The sequence below is a fragment of the Molothrus ater genome, chromosome 3, assembly GCF_012460135.2.
Source record: "Molothrus ater isolate BHLD 08-10-18 breed brown headed cowbird chromosome 3, BPBGC_Mater_1.1, whole genome shotgun sequence".
NCBI lineage: Eukaryota > Metazoa > Chordata > Aves > Passeriformes > Icteridae > Molothrus > Molothrus ater.
Window position 1 is genome coordinate 71,318,494 of NC_050480.2, and position 22,621 is coordinate 71,341,114.

Here is a 22,621-nt window from a genome sequence, read left to right on the forward strand (position 1 = left end):
TCTGGATGGAAGAAGCCAGAAAGCTGGTTGAAGGAGGCCAAGAGGACAAGAAACAGCATAAAGGCACAGGATTAGCTCCATAATGAAAAAACAGAGAAGTGCAAAAAGAAGCTAGAAAAGGGAATAAGCAAGAAAAATAGCAGGCGGGATCAAGATCAAGACTGAGGAAGAAGAAAAAAAATAATCAAATCTCTGTTCACAAAATTGAACTTTCCTCCCATAGGCAGGAGGTGAAAAATTCCACAAGAGTCATTCAACAATGAAGTCAAGTATTTAAGTTTCTACTGTAATGTGCATAGTAGATTTGGATAAGAGAGGGAATCAGTTCTTTCTTTTCCCTTCCCATGCCCCTAAGAAACCAACTAACCTTTAATCTCCCTTTTCCAAATATTTGAACTCAATCTTGCAAACTTCACAGATATTTTAACTATGTACATTATGAAGAATGTTTCATTTGGAATATAAAAATACATGCACTTTTATCAGCTTAAAACTTAAAGTTCACTATACCCAAATAAGCCTCTTACAACTTTTTACAGTTTTATAAGATATGGCCCCATGAGTCTAGGCCTATACACACAGAAAACTTTGCTCTCTCTTGGAGCTACACCACCAAATTAAAATACTCCTGATCAGGTTTCCAGCATTAGCATTTATCATATTACAATATTTTTCTGTTATAACACAGATGCTCAGTTGCATGTGCTGCAATAGAGACTTGCTGCAGCCACTGAAAGGGAGAGCAATGTCCAAATTGTGTTTGTGTAAGCAAGGAAGAGACCATGAAAGAAAAGCCACAAAAAAAGAGACATCTGCACACTTACCCTGTGATATCCACAATTTGTATCAAAATCAGCCTCAGGAGTAACAGTCAGTAAACAGGACAGCAAACCCTTGCATTTAGCAGAAGACTTCTGGGAAGCCAGATTACCTAGAAAGAGTTGAAAAAAGTTACTTTAACACACAAAGATGAAATCACTGATGTGTAATGAAAATAGGCTTCAAATGAATCACAGCACCAGAATAAAAAAAAAGAAAAAAGGTGCTCAATGGGAGACCACCATGATCAGAACAGAGAACTTAAACCCCAGAAGGCGACAGAAATTTGTTCCAAAGCACAGACAGTTAGATGCTGGTAGGCACTCAAGGTTTAGCAAAGAACATCTAATACCCAAGATAACATGGTGTTAACCCTCTAATCAAGGATGTGGAGGAGACCAGAAAGAGCACGATATTTTGCTTAATTAGTTGCTATCAAAGAGAGGATGAGTTCAAGCACTTGCAAAAACAAGGCAACCTAAGACTATTTAAAAGTTTAATAGTGTTCCAGAGTCTTTGGTAACACAGAGTTTGCCCATGAAATCAAAATAATCCCTGGAGATAAATTTAAAGGAATATATCTCATTTTAATGCACAGAGTAAAATGACTATTCATTAAAGCAAAGCAGTTTTATCCCTACAGTCTCCATCTCAGATGCAATACATATTGAAGTAATCTTTATGACAGGAAGTGGCATGTAATCCTGCAAGAATGAACTGCTGTTGTTATCTGCAAATCAATACAATTTTTTTTTAAGTGGATATAACTGTGCCTATTGATTTCATGTTTTTAGCCCTAGAGTTTCAGTTTCTACCAAGAAGATTCTTACAATGACAAGATTGCTGCATACATGTAATTGAGTTGATACAATCTGAATGTGAAGTTTACAGTGCACTTCCCTCTGCAATGCAACTGGGGCTTCCGTCCCATTGCCTCAGCTTAAGCCTTTTTTCCTTTTGTATAAACTTTATATATTTTTAATAATTTTGAAGTGGTAGAGTAACACTTCACTAATCCAACCTGCTAGCTCTGGAAACTTTAGCACACAAAACATACCCTTGGAAGTTATGTCCCTAGCCTGCTAGGATATTATTTCAGAATATATGCATGACTTTTGCTATGTTTAAATAGCCCGACCAAATAATTTCCCTTGTGAAAGCCTAAAACTGGTTCAGTGCTGAATATTTACAGCCCAAAGAGGTGGGGTGAAGGTGAGGATGGTAAGGGTACAAGCACATAGAAAAACTAAATGACTTATTCAAGGTCACTTTGTAGATCAGTCAGGCAATGAGCTCCATAAAGAGTTTAATAAAACTGCTAAATTCCTACTATATTTCTGCAAATGAAGCATATAGCAACTTTGGCTTGACTAGCTGACCAAATGGCTCATGCTGCAATGAATGATCTGTAATGAGAGCTGGCTGAGAGGCACAACACACCATCAGCCTGAGAAATGGGGGAAAAAAGATCGAACCACTAAAAAAAAGTTTAAAAGCATAGACCAGATGAATGACATCCCAAATCAGGTTAGGAAAGCTGAAGTGCTGATAGAACTAAATCTGGCCAAGGACATCAAGGGCAACACCAAAGGCCTCTATAGGTACTTTTGTGACAACAGGGAAGACTTGTGAAATTGTTGGCCCTCTCCAGAAGGAAATGGGAAACCCAGTTACTTGGGATATGGATAACATTAAGATACTCGATGACTTTTTTGCCCCAGTCTTCAGTCACAGGTGCTCCACCCACACTGCCTGAGGTGCAGGCAGGGACTGGGGAAATGAAGAACCACCCACTATGAGAGAAGATCAGAGCCAAGACCATCTATGGACCTGAAGGTGTTCAAGGCCACCTTTGGGTTGGAAGGAACTTTAAAGGTCAAATAGTTCCAAGCAGAAAAAACTCTGTGCTAAGCACTAGCCAGCTGCAAATTAGTTTCTTGAAAACATAAGATGATGGAAGAGGAAACACATGAAAGGCTGGGGAAAATGTGGAAATGTAAACAACATTATCCCTCATCATTACTGTTGAGTCCATCAAACAGAGCTCCATGCTCTTCCTGAGCCTGTCTTCTTTACAGGTCCAGACTCATTTTGGAGCTAACGCTTTTCTAATAGCTGATCTACTTATTTATTTATTTATTTAACACTACTTGAATAAATTGTTGTGACTTTTTAATTTAGTATTTCTGACTTTCACAAGATAACGAAGGAATATACCATGGACTACCTAGAAATACTGAAACAAAAAGGGAATATTTTCTTTGTTTAGCTTTTAGTTTGCTGAAAAACAGCACTGTTTTCATGAGGCAGTTTATGGAAAGAAGAAAAGGGAAATTACTCAAGGGAGTAATTTCTGTTTTGCATAGTGACTCATCATATCATAGTTACCCCATCATCTCCAAGGGCAACACTAGGCCAGAGCAACTCTGAAAGATCTCCTTAGGGAACCACACGCTTCTCAAAGCCATCTCAGGACTCTTTTTCCAGAACTTCACAGAATGGGAAAAAACATTTGAGACTAATAAAACTAAAATGGGTTTCAGATAGGGAAGAAGCCTGAGTAGCCAATGACAGTTTTACATGAAGGAAAGTTTTTTCTCTCTCACCTCAATAATGAAAGACATGAAGAATATTGACAAAGCACATGGCAGGCTCTAGACAGCAGTGTGATATAGAAAGGCAAAACAACTCACAGCTGGATATGGGACACCTTAAGAAAGAAGAATCAGAAGGAAATGAAGGAACAAGAAAAGCAATTACTTGTCACCATGAAAATGGTACACAAAGATGGGCCTAAGTTCAAAATCTGTTTGCTTACTCTTGGACATACAATCCCAGAGAAGTGTAAAAAACCACTTGGGAAAATAGAAAGACATACTTAATGGTCTTTAACATACTGCAGCTTACATGATTTACTAGTATTTGGGTGAGTTTTCTTTCCCCTGCTTTAGAAAATCTTGGCTCCTTATAGGAAAGGATTTTAAGCTTACCAGAACTTTACTGCAGTTACCATTGTGGGGGAGCAACACCTGCCAGGCAGTTCTGAAGCACTAAGATAAAATATTGAAACGGGAAAAGGCAGAAACACAGCAAGGAGCCTTAACAGCAAACCCAGGTTGTCTCATCATAGTGTACTACCCTGCACAGAGGTAAAACCTGCATTCCCTGTATTAATTCTCATGAAGCTGAAGGTGCCTTACAGGCAGCCTTATCTCTCCTTTGGGAGCCTAACTACTGCAAAATAGACAGGTTAAGGATTCTGTCCTGTGCCTATGCTTCTAAATTAAGTGACTTGAAGCAACTGGATCTAAAGCTATCTACTTTAGATACTGCATCTCTTTCCTGAAGGAGAGAGCTCTTTCTTCAGGTTAAATCAGCTGCAGGCCATGGTATGAAAAGTTGGTGTCAGTTCACCTCCCATCAACACAAGTATCTTCACAAAGAGATGGAATAATCAGAAGTGCCTTTGGCATGAAAGACCTGGTCAGTGAGAAGCAGGTCTGGATCTTTTAGAGAGAGGAGCTGCATCAGTTGGACTCCCCTCTACACTTCTGGGTTGGCCAAAGAACAGTTCAGCTGCACCAGCAAACAATGAGATATAGTACCAAGACAAGGAGCAAGCAGAAAGCTCAGCTTTAAATAGTAAATTAGTAAAGAAGCATCCAAAAGGCAAGAGAGGATGAGGGAGACAATGATTTCATACAATGTCAAGCCAAACCCACAATTTTCTTACGCAGCAATGCACTGCTTCAGAGCTTCTCTGTCACAAAGTATCCAAAAGCCATACAGCAGATCTGAAGAAAGGCAAGGAGCAGGCAGCAGCATTTGGCAACTCAGTACTGCAGGGAGGGACTCATTGTTCCAGAGCCTCCCTGACTAAGAGATCACTATCCCTGAATAAGAGATCACTTAACAGCAGAGCTGCACAACATCAGCCTCAGTAAGGACGCAATGCTCCATGCAGTGCCTTCCCATGTCTCACCTGTGGCTGAAAAACGTATTCGGACAAGAAGAAGGATGAAGCCAAGGATGTGGACATAGTTATTGTAGGTTAATTACCCAGAAAAAGTTTAAGACAAAAATATTCTATGAAAGCCTGCCTGTGCAGACAAGCTATAAATCAACTCTGAAGCATATAGTGCTTTTAAAATGCCCTTTACAAGATGCTCTGCCCTGCAAAGAACCTCTCCTAAGTCAGGTACCACAGCCTGGGGCAGGGGCTGAAGAACAGGAATGAAATACCAGACACAGAACACCCTCTCTGCAAATAAACGAGGCAAAGGAAAGCAGATCAGAGGGAGGGGGAAAAACCAACTCCAACACAAAGTATGAGCACTTGCTAGGCAGGCTAAGTGGAAGCTTTACAGGCAGCAGAAGGGTGCTATAGGCTTTGTATCTGCCAAATCACATCAGTCACTGCAAAGAGCTGAGCTCAGCATGGCTGGGAAGTTGTATGGACACGGGAGGTAAGGACAGACTGACACACTCAAAGGTGTCAGTGCTGCCAGGCTGGGGACAACTGTGTGCTGCTATCTTTATCTGTTATCTTGAGCATGTTTACCATTAAAAGCTCTATAATGCCTGTAACCTGTTGTCCTACTGCTGCCAGAAGCTAAGCAAGTGGTCTGAGAAGGGAGTAATTACAGATCCCACAAGAAGCTACACAGGCTCTGAAGTTCAGCAGAGCTGCAGTCAAGAGTTGCAGGCTGGGATAAAAAAATAAAACACAGGGCTGGAAATGAAGGATGCATCCATTTTCACAGTCCCACCTGACTTTATGGAAAGGAGTGACTGCTCTGCACCACGATGTCTGCAGAATACTATTGTTATATTTACCCTAATATATTATTTATTACAGAATTTACAGCTCTCTCTTTTCCCCAACTGACAACCAGCCAACTACTAATTTGCAAGCTAAAATGCTGTGAGGTCTGCAGATCCCAGGACATTTGCAAGCCATAAGGATTCTGAAATGCTTAGGAAAAGCCTGGCAATGCTGCCAGTCCTCGCTAAGGTCCAAAGAATTTAAGCCATATCCACCTAAGCTAAGGAACTACATGAGAAAAAATGACTTGAGAAGGATGTCTGCACACGCATAATGTTGAAATATTTATAGAAAACTTTTTAGCAGCAACAAATGAGAGCATCACTGTACCATCAGCTCTAGGTTTGAAATTATAATTACTAGACAACCTAAGGCTACTTGGTATGTTTTACTGAGTTTCTCGCAATCGCACTGATCGCTCTGAAAACAGGCTGGGAACTATGAACATCTCTTCATCAAAGATTTAGACACCCAATAACTCCTAAGGTCACTCTGTGCAATAGTTGGAGTCCCCCAAACTCAAATGCTGGCCTGTGTTTCCAAGGGTTAATAAGTGGAAAGGGAAGGGGAGAATAATATTCACTCAGTATTCCCCCTGTTCCATAACATCAACAATAGCTGGAGTCCCCCAAACTCAAATGCTGGTCTGTGTTTCCAAGGGCTAATAAGTGGAAAGGGAAGGGGAGAATAATATTCACTCAGTATTCCCCCTGTTCCATAACATCAACAAATTAACTCCTCCTGTGACATCACATAAATTTTGAGAAAACATTTGTGGTTTAGAACTGGCTGTTGAGTTTGTATTCCTGCCTGGATAATCACTTCTTTAAAAGGAAGTATACATCAATAATATTCATGGGGAGCTTCATAAGAGCTTGGCAAACAGTTCTGACAAAACAAAAACCTCAAACATAAGGATTACTCATAAAATGCTACATCAACAACTCTTTTGACAGACATCTGGATTATGCTCCTTTTTAAAGGGGAAAAACAAAGATGTCACTTCGAAATTTAAATGGAAACAGTGAAATATGCCATTAAAAATACCACATCATAAACAAAGCTATTTTTGCAAACTCAAACGCAATGAGCAATTATGACAAAGTTTGCCACGATGATTTACAGACACATTTTCATTTAAAAAATGCTTTCAAAACACTAAAAGATGTACAGATATTACAGGTTAGTAATGAGTTTAGAGACCTAGAAGATCAGCTAGTCAGCATTAATAATCTGTCAAGTCCCATCTTTTTTTTTTTAAATGGCCTTTAGTTGATGCTGCAAATGAAGTTAAAGCATACACACCAAACCAACAAAATTCCAGAAAGAGATGCAGACAGACAGTTTTGGAGCCCATCCTTAGAGGATGTAATTCACTATTCCTCCCCCAAACCATGTTAAACATAGAATTGCTTTATCCAGATGACATTAAGTTCTGTGGTATGCTGTAGTTAAGACTCAAAATGAGATCACTCCTAGGATGCAAGGAAAAACTTCTAACTCATTCCCAGTTTATTTACTTTTTAACTCCCATTAAAAGCTCAAAAAGAGCTGCTGATATGTCCAGGCTTCAAAAAGGGATATGTAAAATTTTCCCATGCAAAAATAAAGTACTAAAAAGATTGTTTATTCAAAAATTACGGAGTTTTAATTGATTATAAATGTTCAGTTAAAAATTCTTAACCCTAATAGTTCGGTTAATAACGGTTCTTGAACAACAAAAACATACAATCTAGTGAAAAAGTAGATTGCCCTGAAGTAGAGTCAACTTCACAATTCATTGAAGTCCACTGGATTTGCTGGAGATTGGAAGAAGGTCACAGAATCACAGAACTGTTTGGGTAGAAGGAACCCGAGAAATCACCTTGCCACACCCCCTGGCATGGACAGGGACACCTTCCAGTAGACCAGATTGCTCAGAGCACCATCCAGCCCAGCCTTGAACATTCCCCCCAGGGATCCAGGGGCAGCCACAGCTTCTCTGGGCAGCCTCTGCCAGTGTCTCACCATCCTCACAGCAAAAAATTTCTAACACTTTAAGCCAAATCTGCTCTTGCAGTTTAAAGCCGTTCCCCCTTGTCCTATCACTGCATGTCCTTGTAGGAAGTCTCTCCCCAGCTTTTTTACTGCTGCCTTCCAGTACCTAAAGGTACAACCTCAATTCTCTCAGTCTTTCTTCACAGGGGAGATGTTCTAGCCGTCTGATCATCTTCATGGCCCTAAGAAGATCCTTGGTGACTTTGCAAGTGCACATTTTTGGGTCCTGTCCAGCCTCTCATCCACAAGCACTCCCAACTCCTTCTCCACAAGGCTGCTCTCAATCCATTCAATGCCCTTTTTGTGCTTGGGATTACCCTGATCCAGGTGCAGGATGTTGCACTTGGCCTTGTTGAACTTCATGAGGTTCCCACAGTCCCACCTCTCAAGCCAATCCAGGCCTCTCAGGATGGCACCCCTTCCCTCCAGCGTGGCACCTGCACCACACAGCTCAGCGTCACCAGCAAACCTGCTGAGGGTGCCTCAGTCCCAGTGTCCATGTTGCCAACAAAGATGGCAAACAGAGCCAGTCCCAAAACTGACCCCCAAGGAATGCAGCTCATCACCGCTCTCCATTTGGACACTGACACATTGACCCCAACTCTGAGTGCAACCAACCAGCCAACTTTTTATCCATCAGCCATCAAATTCATGTCTCCACAGTTTGGAGGCAAAAATTTCACACGGAACCTGCATCAAATGCTTTGCACAAGTCCAGGTAGGTTACATCAGTTGTGCTTCTCTTATCCAACAATGCTCTTAACCCCCATCACAGAAGGTCACCAGATTTGTCAGGCATGACTTGCCCTCAGTGAAGTCATGCTGGCTGTCACCAGTCATCGCGTGATTTTCCACATGCCTTAGCATAGTTTCCAGGAGAATCTGCTCCATGACCTTGCCAGGCACTGAGATAAGACTGACTGGTTTTATAGTTCCTCATGTCCTCCTTTTTCAATGGGAGGTATGTTTCCTCTTTTCCAGTCAGTGGGAGCTTCATGATACTGACACAACTTATCAAACACGATGGATAATGGTTTAGTGATGTCATCCACCAGTTCCCTAAGACCCATAGACACATTTCATCAGGTCCTATGGACTTGTGCCCCTACAGCTTCCTTAGATGTTCTCAAAGTCATAATCTCCTACAGAAGGTGGTTCTTAATTTTCCCAATCACTGCCTTTTCCTTCTGCAACTCAGGCAATGGGGTTGGAACACCTGTCAATGAAGACCAAGGCAGAAAAATTACCTGTCCCTGTCCTATAAGCTCTCAGTCAGCTTCTCATCAATCCCCAGACAGAACTCCATGTCCGCCCCCTGGCCACTAACATTTCACTTGCACCTCCAGCACTTCATGAAGAGCCTCCATCCTTCCATTCCAACATTTCAGTCACAGGAACCATTCTGGCATGTCTCCACCAGGCCAGTAAGACCACAGCCCTGCAGGCACGCATGTCTCTGACTCCTGTTGTTTATTCCCCACTTCTGCACAGTGGCATTAAGCTGGGCCTCTGAAGAAGCTGGCTTGGATGCAGGTACTCTCCAGCAGACCAGCAATTCCCTCTCCTGGCTCCGGGCATCTCCTGCTGGCATTGCCATCACACTGATAGGAGTGGGGTAGATTGAGGTTCCCCTCCACTGGCAACTTTAGTTTAAAACCCTCTAAACTTTTAGTTTAAAGGTAGCAGGCAAGGAAGTACATTTGTTGAAGTATCTTTTATTTCTTTGTTGAAGCAAAGACCAGCAAAGATATCTTCTTCTGAAATAGCTTGAAGGCATTGAGATTAAAAGACTGAAAGTTTTAGGACAGCTTGACTAACATATTTTCTCAATGTCAATGCTTCACTGAAGCAGCTGGAGACACATTAAAAGCACTGAAACATTTGAGACTGAGAAGACCTCAACTTATTTGACACCATGAACTGACTTTCTGCAGTTCAATGCCTTTTCCAGATATTTGTCAAAATCCAACAGAAGCAGAACAAAACCTGTTGGTTTGCTGTTTCCTGATGGTTTTTAATACAAAGCCTTACTCTTCTAGTAAGACTCTCAGAGACTGCTGGGGAGTCAGGTAACATAACCAACTGCAGGTGATGTTAAGAGCAGCCAGATCCTGCCTTTTGTAGTGTGGGAGAAATGCTATGAGGCAGCTGGAGAGCAGCAGGATAGGATCAGGCTGCTGCAAAGAAAAAATCAGGATGGTGGTAAAGTAAGTACTTGGCTCTTCAGAGTCTTTGTGTCCCTCCTTGTCTTATCTGAAGCCTTGCACAATGCCAAGACACCAAGCAGGAACTGCACTTGTTTCATGATGTACCAGAGACATGAGGGATGATGACAGCTCATTCTGTTGGGTCTGATGCTACAAAAAAGGGAAGGGAGAGCACAGTACCATAGCTTGGAAACAACAGCCTGTGCTCAAAAGGGCAAAAGCAACCATTTCTCCTACGATGTGAACTAACACTGCCATATGCCAGGAGAATGCAGCATCCCTATGCAAATAAGGCTCTGAGAACCTGACCAGAACAGGGAAAACCATATCTTCTTCACAGGGACCAACATACTTTTAACAGACTGCATACTCACAGCAGTCCTTTTTTGACCTCAGTCCGATTCTCTTGCGCATTATAAGGCACATGACTTAATTTGTTGCTTTTTTCAGGAAGAAAAAACCCTCAGACTGGAATAGTTACCAAAGTTCTAGTGAGGCCTTCTGGTGCTGGCAAAAGATTTTAGTGATTAATTATTCTGGCTGTCAAAACCTATTTGGGTTTTTTTTTCTCATTATTTATTTTGAATTTTCTTGGCTTTCATTTCTAGACAAGGAATCTTGCTATATTTTTTTAAAGAGACTGAAGACTCTTCCTTTCTAGAAAAGCTAATAAATTTGTTCTTTCTCTTGGATTAGGGTAATGAATATCTGCAAGAAATCCCAGTGGCTGTGTGTTTTTCCACCCTTAGCCACCATCATCACTCTTCTGCTCTACATCTAATCTGCTCACTCTCTCATCCACCTCCTAGAGGTGCAGACAGATCTGAACACAACATTCTGGGAGTGTCTGCAGTACGGACAGACCCAGATTTAGCACAGCCTCCCTGAAGTTCTCCTATGGACCTACAGAGAGATTGTTGACACAGGCAACAAAAGCTCTTTCTATAAGCTCATGTTCCCCTACTGTCAACTCGGGGTAGAGCAATGGCACTCTCTCCTCTTCAGTGACTTCAGAAGGAGTCCAGGACAACTGACTTAGGAGAGGGTGCAAAACTGAAAAGTGAAGTTGGGCAATCTCAGTTCCGATTCCTCATACCTGCAAAATCAAATTATATCTATGTTTCTATACCGTTCTTGTTTCTCAAGTCAAGTTTCACCAAGTATTTATGGCTTCACCTTGCAGAAGCCATAAATCTCAAACTTACAATCACATTAAAAACACTTAATAAGTACCAGCTTATCTTGACAAGATCTGTTTTCCAGAGGCTCTTATTAACTGGCATTAATTATAATTCTCTTACTCAACCCTTTACAAACTGTCCCATTTATTACATCCTAATTCACTATTAAAATGACAAGAGTCAAACCCTCACACCATTAAGGCACAGATCTTAGCCACTCTTCCAAAGGAATGAACCAAACTTCCAAAGCTGACTGCCAGCAGCACACCAGAGTAGTGGAGCCCTAAATCCCCTCTCTCCACCTCCCAATGGCAACGCTATAAAAAGACCTGTGGCTTAATTTGTCATCCCCAAAGAAACAGCAGAACAAGCAGATCAGTTACAAAAGATCCCCTTTAGAGAAAACAAAAGAAAGCAAGCAAAGACAGAAAGGAAGTGTGGGAGGTGAGCAGGTTACAGTCAATCAAACTTTGGATTCCATGAGAATAATTTGAAAAAGAAGCAATTCCTTCACAGTGAGAACTTGTTCTCCAGATGTAAATTGTTGAATTTAGCACATATGACCATCACAGAAATTCATTCAATTGTGTGAGGAGATCATGCTGTTAAAATTGAGCTGCTAGATTTAATTTAAGAATTAGGTTATATAAAAACATAGGGTTTAGGTTTTTTACATATGGTGCCAAGAAACTTACAGCAGTGGGTAGCCTGAGCACTAACCTTCCCTAAGGAGAGTCAGCACTGCTCGCAGTCATCCAGATGCCTACATATAAGATAAGAGGAGAAAAAGAATTTTCCTAGAGGATTTATATTATCCTGGCTATCACGTATTTTCAGTGGCACACTAGGTGGGTGACACATTACTGCTACCTCCAGCACCTCCCAGCTAGCAAGCTTCCTCAGTAAGCCTGGACGACACACAACTACTTTGAATTGAGGCATTACAAGAAGTAATTTTCCATCATTAAATTACTGCCACCTTCCTCATGCTTTGCCATATCTGTGGAGGCAAAGTGTAGTGCTTCCCCTGTAAACTCCTGTTTACAGCTCTGACTAAAACTCATGCAAGTTCAGCAGCTGCACAGAGAGCAGAGAGCTTGCCTGTGTCTAACAAACCAGCACTGGCACAGGCAGGAAGGTACTGATTTTTACAAGTCAGATAGCACCCATGGAGAAGAGCACTGTTATTTGTCTTACAGCCTCAGGCAGTGTCCTGCAGCCTGTCATCAAAGGCTTTGAATAAGACTACCACACTCCCATTTATTGACATAGAGAATATGCTGATGACAGAGAGAATGTACGATGATCATGCTCCAGCACCAGGGATGCTGCTGTTTACATCCTCATTTTTTAACTCACGGCCCAACAGCAATGTCAGGATTAGTAAAAAGGCCTTCTTTCCCCAGCTCCAGCTCTCTGGTGATGTACTTTTCAGGTGCAAGCTCTCCATCTCATCTGTTACCTTCATCCAAATGCTCCTCACTCAGATTCCTCTCTTACAACCCACATTTGTCATATGTGTAATTCAGAGACTCACAAAACACTCCCTGCCTTCACATGACTAATCTAGACAATTCTCTAGTCCAAGACCACTTCCACAAATGCCATGCTAGAGATAAACATCATTGAGAAGAAAGTCTATCAAAATTGCTTTGCTGAGCTGCAGGGCTTCTGCAATAACTAGGATTCAGAGATGTGCAAAATAATGAATTTCCTAACAGTCCATGGATATTGTCTGTTCTCCAGAGAACTTCAAATATGCTGGTCTCTCATGACCCATCAAACAGGAAAATCCAGTTACCAGTATAAGAGAAAATGCTTCTTGTCTCACTTTTTAACCAATTCCTCTCTCTTTCACATCAAATCCCACTTTGTGTGTCAATCCATCAGTTACTAACTCCTGAACAACATTACAGCATTTTTTATGAAAACATGAACATGACCTCAAGCCTCATGGAAAGAAGTCAATTTATCTCTGGTATCTCAAGCACAGAAGTTACAGTTTGACACCAGGCCCTCAACTAAGATGCAGCATGAGCAAGCACCCATCACCTTCAGAGAAAAAACACTATTGTTCCAAATTCCAGACGCGTGACTAAAAAAATGGTCATTTTAATCAAAATATCAAGGACAGTGCACGCTCTTAATCTATAGCTCAGTTTACACAGATGTCTATATGATTCACCCATTTCTTTGGAGTCATTCTCCCAAAGTGCAGTAGACAGCCCCAGAATTAATCTTTGTGATTGCATTACCAGAAGAACAGCGTGACCATGGGTTATTAATGAGTCCTGATCAAGTACATATTCAGTTCAAATCACTTGCTAAAAAGTTATCCTCCTATAGGCTATATAAATACGTAATATATCTACATTAACCTGGGTGACACTGGAGCAGCCTTTCCAGCAATCTGGACTACTTTATCTCCAAAGTAGACTCTTATACCTCATTTGAGTGAGTGAGCACACATTTTAAATAATGACAAGAGACTCCAATTTTCACATTTTCATGGATGCAGTGTCAAATCTATTTGTAATAGGATCATCTATTATCTGTCAGTACTGAGCAAACTAGGTGAGAAAATAATGGTTAGTACTATATTGTCTGGAATCTTGATGAAAATTAGCAGGAGGTAAGTGAAGTTGTTGAAAAACAAAAGTGTTACTTGTTGATTGCTTAATGCAGCCTGACTTGACTTCAGCTATTTTTAACAGAAGATCAGAAGTCATTGTTTTGGGTTTTTTTTGTTCAGCAGAAGTTAATTTTCTCCACCCATTTAATTTTAAACATGGAATATTTCATCCACTGAAGCACTCTTGTTCTTCACACAGTAGATCTGTCTCAAGCAAAACTTAGACCACTGACAGAGAGGAAGAAATGTTGCTACCAACTCATCAGAGAAGTACTGAAGTTGTGGGTTTCACCCATTTCATCCCCCTTTTGTGGCCTCCATGTGGACAAACACACTACTCTTTATCGAGACTCCCATAGGTTAACAGAAGGAGCTGGAAGGCTGGAGTATCTATCTCCTTGTTCATTTTCTCATCTCCAGCCTACAAAACCAAGGTGAACACAACCCAGCTAGACTTACTGCCCCAAGATTTTCCTTCTTGGAGGGAAAAAAAAAAATTAAAAAAAAAAAAAAATCAGCACATATTTGTGTGTCTACATGGGGATTAGCAATACAGCAGATTACAGACCACTGTAGTCCCCAATACAGCATCAACCTCTCTGAAACCAGGTGTAAGAAATACTTGGTGGTAAGGACACCCATAGCTCACTTGGTCTGTTATCCCTTCTTCACTTCCATAAACTGTGTTGAGGTGTGAACTTCAAATTAGTTCTGTGGCAAGAGGAACCAACAATAACCTCTGTCACCTCCTACCACAGCTCAAGTCTTCAGTTGCTTTCAGGGCTGCTGCTAAAAGCAGCACTGGAAAAGCTGCTGGGAGCCAACACAGACTGAGGAATTGGGATTTGCTTCCCTCAATCCACTCACAGCTTGTGCTGGCCAATGGGAAGAGGCTGAGAAATCCACACTGAGGGAGAGGACTGGTCTCCTGCTGAAGTTACACACTGGAACAGTGGAAACAGGACCTGAATACACTCACATGGTCTTTTCTTTGGTTTGCTCACAATACAGTCAAGGGTTGGGGGCAAAAAAAAAAGTTACCAAAACAACAACTGTACAGTAAATGGAAACATCCTGCTTTGGAGCTGATATGAAATTTTAATGGATTTTTTTTGTCAGGGCCATTAAAGCAATCCTTTGAGTTACACAAAAAATACTTTTATTTTTAGTGGCAATAAATATGACAGTCCACTCAATGGAAATACTGTTACGAGACAGTGAAATGATCTTTTTTCCCTTAAGAAAGCGTAATGAAATTCATACTATGTTGTATTAAAACAAATATTTCTCAGTTACATGAGATTAAAATGCAATAATTTCAGATTTAATTTAAAAAATAAAGTATTGAAACTTTGGTTTAATATAAGGGTTTAAACAGATTAAGGTTTCAAGAAAATTTTATTGGATGTGTTATATGATCTTTAAAGTCCCTACCAACCAAAACCATTCTGTTATTCTATATCAGTGAATTCTCTTCAGAATATGACCAAAAAGATCACAACTTGAAATTATACATCTAAAGTCAACTCAAGCATGTTTGTGTATTAAAAAGCAAAGCAAGTTACTTTCGTAACTGCTAATATATTTGTCTTTCTCTTTGGTAATCTTTCTCAGGAAGTCTGCTTTTTTCAGCCTCGGCCGTCCAGAAGTACATTTTTATTTTGCTTGTTTCAACACAACCAGCTGTTACACAGAAAGTGTTTTCTTTACTGGGACCAATCCACTGAACATAAGACCAAGGCAAGTTAATTTCTCAGTCACGGGCTGAGAAAGGGAACCAACTGGGAAAGATAATATAGCCTAATATCAAAGCCTTACAGGCATGAATCCCCATAATAACCTATTTAGGTCCCTAGAACTATCTACATGAAGCATTTTTTAAAAATCTGACTACAGCATCTCAGTGCACAGACACTGGAAGTTTTCATAAACGTAATTCTCTGAAATAAATCAAACTTAACTCTAAAGCCTAGAAACACATACACTATGGGGTAGGTTTTGACCTATGGAGGACACTGGTATCCAACACACAATTTTGGCAAGTTTTACAAGTTTCTATCCATGGTGATTACAGTTCTCATCCCTCTGGAGTATTCCAGAAGCTGGGATGAGATCCTGGCCTGTGGTCTGGTGCCATAACCATCCAGTCCTGTGAGTCATAACCACCAGTTCTACTTTATTCTGCATCTCTCCCATCTCTACTCAAAACAGAGTTTCACTGATTGTACCTGCATAAAAAAAAAAAAAAGACTTGCCATAGATTAATCTGTTAAAATTAATAAGGTACATTGTTTGCTACTTTGAGAATATAAAGCTTTAAAACCTAATAGTGTGCAGAGATAAAAGCATATTACTACAATTAGCAAAGAGCGGTGTAAATTTAAGATATTTAGTTGCAATTCATAACATTTCATTATTACTAACTGGAGTATATTATGAAAATAAGTGACATGCAATACAGAACAAAAAGAAATCAATTACTTCTATGACTATTTCTTTGTTTTAACCCTAAATAATTTAAATCCTAAAGACTGCAGTAATTTTGATTTAGAGCATTTCACCCGGACATACACTTGGCGTAAAAAACAGAGGTGTAGTAAATCATCTCTGAAGTAACTGGGTATATCAGGACAGAGAGAGAAAGGAACTATGCTAGAGATCAAATACACTTCAAGAAACTATCAAGACAAAGAGGAAAAAGCTGGACAGGATTTCAATAAGAAGCAGCTTCATGCCAAAAAGTACAGGAGCACCTTAATCAGTGAAGCAAGAGCAGGAAGGCAAGATGATTCTGGGTGAGCTGCACTGGAGCACCTGTGGCCTGTGTCAAATTCCTGGGGTCCATCACCCTCTTAATGACCCACCAGAGAGGAACAAAATGTGCTTTTGCTGAGTGCATACCACAACTGACAGGTGAATGGAGGTCTGCAGCTTTATTCTGAATGTTCACCTGAATGGTTAATGGGTCGGAAAAAAAAGCCATTTGCGGAGTTCTGCATTATTCAGTCATTTCTCTAATTATAAAGTGATTTCAAGCACTGCTATTGTTGCAACCAGTCTTTTCCTATTAGGGCCCATTGTTTAAGAAGCTGCGTGTGAGCACTGAGAACCCCCGCACAGTGGAGTGAGCATCTCCTACATGTCACTTCCACCCAGCCATCACTCCTCCAGCAGGTAACGCACGCATTATCTACGCTGACCTCTGCTTAATTTATAGCACCTCTGTGTCATAAAACAATTATCCGCATTTGACACGAGCAGCACTCGGTAGCTTGAAAAGCAATTAAAATTTAGGAGCTGTCTCTTGCAACAAAAAGGCACTCAGAGAAGCAGCGCTCCGGAGAAGTTGCGGCACGCCAGCCATCAGTCTGATTCTGCCTCTATCAATCACGCGAGGCCCCGCTAAACAGCGAAGCGCCGGCAAGCAAACAGCAAATGTTTACGAGGTGCAGCTGGTGGTACTTACGTTAACAGCAAAAGCAGCATCGGTTAAATTAACATTCTTCATTCCTTCATTGCTCATTATGGTTTGACAGACATACCCGCAGTCCACATAAATGACTTAGAACAAGAGAGCTGTCGAGCATCCTGCCATGAAACAAGACCACCTAATGGGAGCAGCCACTGTAATTAAAACTCTAAAAACCAAGATTTATACCAGTTTAAGGATGCAGTGGTGGGTATTATGACCTACTTTAAATTTATTAAAGGAATTGTGAAAGCCTGAGCCGTTACTCAAGTGAAAAGTTAAGAGCCTACCATTTATGATATTTGTCCGATAAAAGGGACTCAAGCGGTCTTTTGATCTAGGAATCGTTTCTGTTGTTTCAGGTCTGGAGATGCAGGAGGAGAGGAAAAAAAAATGTATTACTCAAGTATTAACTAATCAGCTTCCCCAGGAGAATGCTCTCTGTAAGTCTTACTCGTTCAAGTCCACAAGATTTTCTTTGATGGAGAATTGCAGCAACTGGTTCTGCTTAAAAATTTACAGCCACATTTAATCTCTTGGATCAAGAAAAGTTAAATTTCATTAACTTAAGGCTGCATTTCATGGAACTCTGTCATAAATTAACACCACACTAGAAAAAGGGGGTGAAAACCCACCAGTATTTTTACAAGTATCTCCAAAGCACCAGAATGGGATTTGACTGAGTTACAGAATCAGCTCAGAGTACTGTAATTCAAGACCATTAAGGAAGAACTAATATAGACATCAGGTAAAGCACGTTTTTAAAAAATAAAAACCACATTGATCTGTAGTTATACGCCACCTTTAAAACAGTATGAGAATGAAACTTAATACTCCTATCTCTTAAAACAGATCACAAAAGATGATTCAGTGTTTGCAGAAAGCAAGCAACAGGGTGGCAGGGCAGTGCTCCACTCCCTGCCAGGCACCATGTGAGGCACACCAGGGCAGGGCTTGCACATCATGGGATACTGGGTCGCCAGGAGACTAGCATAAGCCCAGGAAAATACTACGGAGAGGAATAAATAATGAAATCTGACCTTTTGCAGGTAGGTAAAACCCTCACTTCTGTTTTTTAGGAATGATCTCCCTACTGGAATTTGCTCCATTCCCTTCCCCTCTGCCAAGAGCAATAAAAAGTGGAGCTTTTTTGCCTTAAGCAGTTAGAAAGCATTGTTCCCTTTCCCTTCAATGCCTCAGTGGCTAAAGCATTTGCCTTAAATGCAGAGATCTGTGCTTCAAACCTCTCCACTGCCTGAGACCTTAAATCCCACCTGAAATCAGCCCCAGGAGTCAGGCTATCAAAGCATGGTATGGGATGTGAGTATGCATGTAGAACTCTTCCCACTTCTCCCAGCAGGGAGGAAAGCAAACCTGCTCCCTACCACAGCACTCCCACATGGGGCAGAAACAGCTTCGCCTCTCCTGTCACACACCTGTTTGTACATACACAGGCTTGTGAGCTCCAGGCATCAAAAAAAAAACCCAAAATAGAACATCAGAAAAGCTCTTGACTTTAATAAATATGTGACACCAGTAAGATGCATTTAACAGGTCAGTGCCAATTCTCTGGTACACTGCAGCTGCCACTCCAGTTGCCCCAACTCCCCTCCAGGATGCATTTCTGTCCAACCTGTTTCCACAGATGTGGCCACACCTGGGCATGATTTAGGGAAAGCCCTCACCCAAAACCCAGCCCAAGAGCATGTGGAAATCACCCAAATGCACAAGTACACTTGAGCCTGTGCCTTGGCCCTCTTTAGTCTACTAATATAGAGACAGCTATACAGAATCAAACAAAAATAAAATTACAGCATTTAAAGCACCCTCAGGAATTCAGAGCCTAAAAAGGACTGTAACAGCAAACATCTGGATGACCTAAGTCACAAGTGAGGGCTTCAGCCCATGCTGCTTTAATTGCAGCTCACAATCATTAAGGCTGGAAAAGACCTCAGATTGTGGAGTCCAATCATTAACCCACCACTGCCAGGACCACCACTAAACCTAAGCACATCTACACTTTTTTTAAAACACTTCCAGGGATGGTGATTCCACCACTTCCCTGGGCAGCCTGCTCTAATGCCTGCCCACCCTGATAGTGAAGACATTTTCCTAGTTATAAATCTAAACATCCCCTGGCACAGTTTGAGGCCAATTCCTCTTGCCCAACTGCTTGTTAACCAGGAGAAGACAACACCTCACCTGGCTCCAGCCTCCTTTCAGGATCTTGTAGAGAACAATAAGATCGCTCCTGAGCCTCCTCTTCTCCAGGCTAGATACCCCCAGCTCCTCCTCAAAAAACTTGTGCTCCAATTTAATGAGGCCAGTACTGGGTGAGGAACAAAACCCCTCAAATCCCATATTTGTTGTGATAGCTGCTCTATTTCCTGTGAAACACTCCCACTTCTTGCAAGACACACTAGGCAGGGAAGGGAGTTAATTACAAAAGGGCATATCTGTGTTTAAGAGATCTTCTGCAAGGACCCCATTGCTTTCTCCTCTGGCTCAGCTGTTTCTCACCCAGAAGACTGGTTTACAACAATGCAAGAGGGCTGAGCAAAAGCCCCCTCGGGAACTTGTTAGCACCAATCTTGTTTTCTTCCTTGGTATCTCCAAACTGCTGGGCAAAGGCTCTGGCTGCCCCAAGGGAGAACACACAGCATCTCCCGAGCAGCTAGGGTGACAGTCTCTCATGCCTAGATGGAATTCCCAGCTAACCTTCACATAAAATATATGCAACTTAATTCACCAAGAAAAGCTTTCTTTTTTTTCATTTCCCCTGGGAATTTCAGCAAGTTCCAGGAAGTATCTTGCAATATTTGCCTGAGGGCTGCAGAGAATGGATCTAGAGTGACTTGCTCCCACTCATTTCACTGAGATCCCTTCATCAGGGACTTTGCTGCATGGGAGTATAGTTTTACTTTACCACAATGAAATGACATGAATATCTGTAGATGAATGCCATTTGGGACAAACACGGGGAGAATGGCTGGAAAATACAGAAGTTTGTGTTAGTTTTGCAATATAGCTCATCCATAATTTAATATAGGTAATTCTGTTAGAAGAATGTTGCCTGTCACAGAAAGATATGAAGAAACAGTGCTCTCCATCTGTTTTATTACATTGTTGTGGTTTGCTTTCTTTCCCCAAGAGATGGTAAAGAAGAACTTAACCTGAACAACTGACATAGTACAACTCCTCTTGTATATTCCTTAGCCAGAACAGATATACTCTGCTTCCTAAAAACATGTTTACTCCATGCTGGAACATGGAAATGCTACTTATTGTCAATCAGAAGACTAAGCACAGACTCAGATATGTAAACTGTGGAGAGTTATGTTTTTCTCCAGATGACACATTCAAATTTCAGAGGTCATGTGCTAGAATGCCATTCAATTTTTTTTCTCCTCTCTCCACATCAGTTTGTAATATTAGAGTTTCCCCAAATTCTGCTTTGCTGGCATCTTAGAAGCTCATGGAGATACTACCAAGAATCCTATATAAACTCAATATACTTTCTATTAGTAAAATTAATAACCCAAACTAAGTGGTGGGATGGATGGTGGGGAACAAGAAGAACACAGGCCAAGTTCTTAAATCACTTCATTGTTTCTAGCATCATAGGACCAAGTCCAAATTCCCCAAACATAAAACATCCTTCTCACTGATTTTAAGGAATGTTTGATTCAGCTTTATCAGTCCTTTTCTGTCTGCAGAAGAGCTGCTATGAAGGACCTCAGTAACTGCTTCATGGATATTCAAAGTTGAGGTAATAACCCAACTTCTAATCAAACAATTAAATGATCACAGCTACAATGATCCTCCAGCCTGCAAGCTTTATCTTTTACCAAAAATCCTCACACCTACAGTGGCACCTCATCTTCTGCCTTCCATTTGTGACAACTGTCCACCATTACTGTTTAAAAGACAGAAGATACCTGCATTTTAAACTCCTCCAGATTACTTAATTTGGTAACCAACAAGCACAACAATACACTTTTCAACTTCTTTCAGAAGCAAAGTACTGAGTACCTCAGCACAGAGCAAGAATCAGCTATTCAAACTGAACCTCATAACCCAAGAAACAAAGCAGCACACGCTGTTTTTTTGGTTTTTTAACCAGGTGCAAGCTTCTGGAAATGTGTTAATGTGTTGCTAATAGCAATCACCAACTGGGATTTCATAAAAGGAGAACTAGGCTTTGTCTACCCCAGAAAGGGACTCATGAAAAAGCTGGCTAAGGAAAGAAAAAGCACTCAATATAACAAACAATAAGAGAATTATCCCCTGCAGCAGAATCTCAACCTGTGATTACATGTGTTATCACTAATCTGTAACTCTGTCCAACATCCCAAGGAAAGCTGAAGATGCATGCCTGCACATTTTTTTCCACTGCAATTCCCTGTCACATAAATGAAAAAGACATTCAAATAATACTCCTGCTACATTCAGGAGACACTCCCTGTTTTTTAAATATATGATATACATATAGCTTTATATTTACAGATTTAAAATGACCGCTGAGAAACCTACATGTGGTACTGGACTGAAGATCAGCATCCTATACTACATGACAGCAAGTAAAGTATCATTTTTGACCTTCTTAATAGACAAACTTCACAACTGCAAAATGAACAGGTACTTTCCTGCCACACACACAAAGCTGGATCTAAAAAAAAAAAAAAAAACAAAAAACACAAGTATAAAAATTGTATAAAAATTATGCAATCATGGCCACTCCTCAAAAGTGTCTAGTTTTTGTATGAAAGGACTGAGCACAATCAGGAATGGGAAAGCATCCATCTCTAAGTAGAGAAAGATATAATTTAGAATTTAAAATCACCTGGGCCAGTGGTATCTTCCTGAGGATCTACATGTGGACATGCCAGAAGAGACCACAGAACATCTTGGGAATCTCCCAAGCTACACCAAGAGCTGCAACTTTCTCCACTACAGGCTAAGCCAAGCCAGGCAGGTCAAGAAGAGCAAAGATCACACAAAAAAGCAAGTAATTTTCTGTGTTTCAGACCCACCAGCTTCCAATCACCCTCAGGAATGAGCTGACCTGATAAGCCAACAGAGGTACCCGAGTAGGGCAGGTTAACTCAGTAAGCCAAACAAGGCTGGCTCTGCAAGAAACCATGCTACAGGAATATCTCAAGGATTGAGCCTTTAGAGAAATTATCTGGATAAGGAGGCTCTGACAAGTCAGTTGTGCCTCTGGACATTCACAAGCAGCTGAAGACAGCTACTGTGCTCTGCCACTCATAATAGTTACCTGTCAAGTAATGTTTTCATCTCTACTGCACTTTGCAAGCCTCTCCTTGCCTGGCTTAGTAAAATCCCTTTCAATGACTTCTCAGGCAAGGCTGGCTGACAAAACTGGATGCTGGAGTGCTCCCATCTCCCCTTTTACTTGCAGCAGAGCACCACACAGCTGGGGAAGGCACA

At 41.0% G+C, this 22,621-nt stretch overlaps 1 protein-coding gene across 2 annotated transcripts in view; it reads right to left on the bottom strand.

Moving 5' to 3' along the window:
* The window catches only part of KLHL29 (kelch like family member 29), a 389,474-nt gene that overhangs the window by 322,621 nt on the left and 44,232 nt on the right, over nt 1-22,621 (bottom strand). For both annotated transcript variants that reach the window (XM_036380168.2, XM_036380169.2), the window contains exon 2: nt 825-931. The gene's annotated coding sequence lies outside the window, so the exon portion shown is untranslated. The remainder of the gene's footprint in view (nt 1-824; nt 932-22,621) is intronic.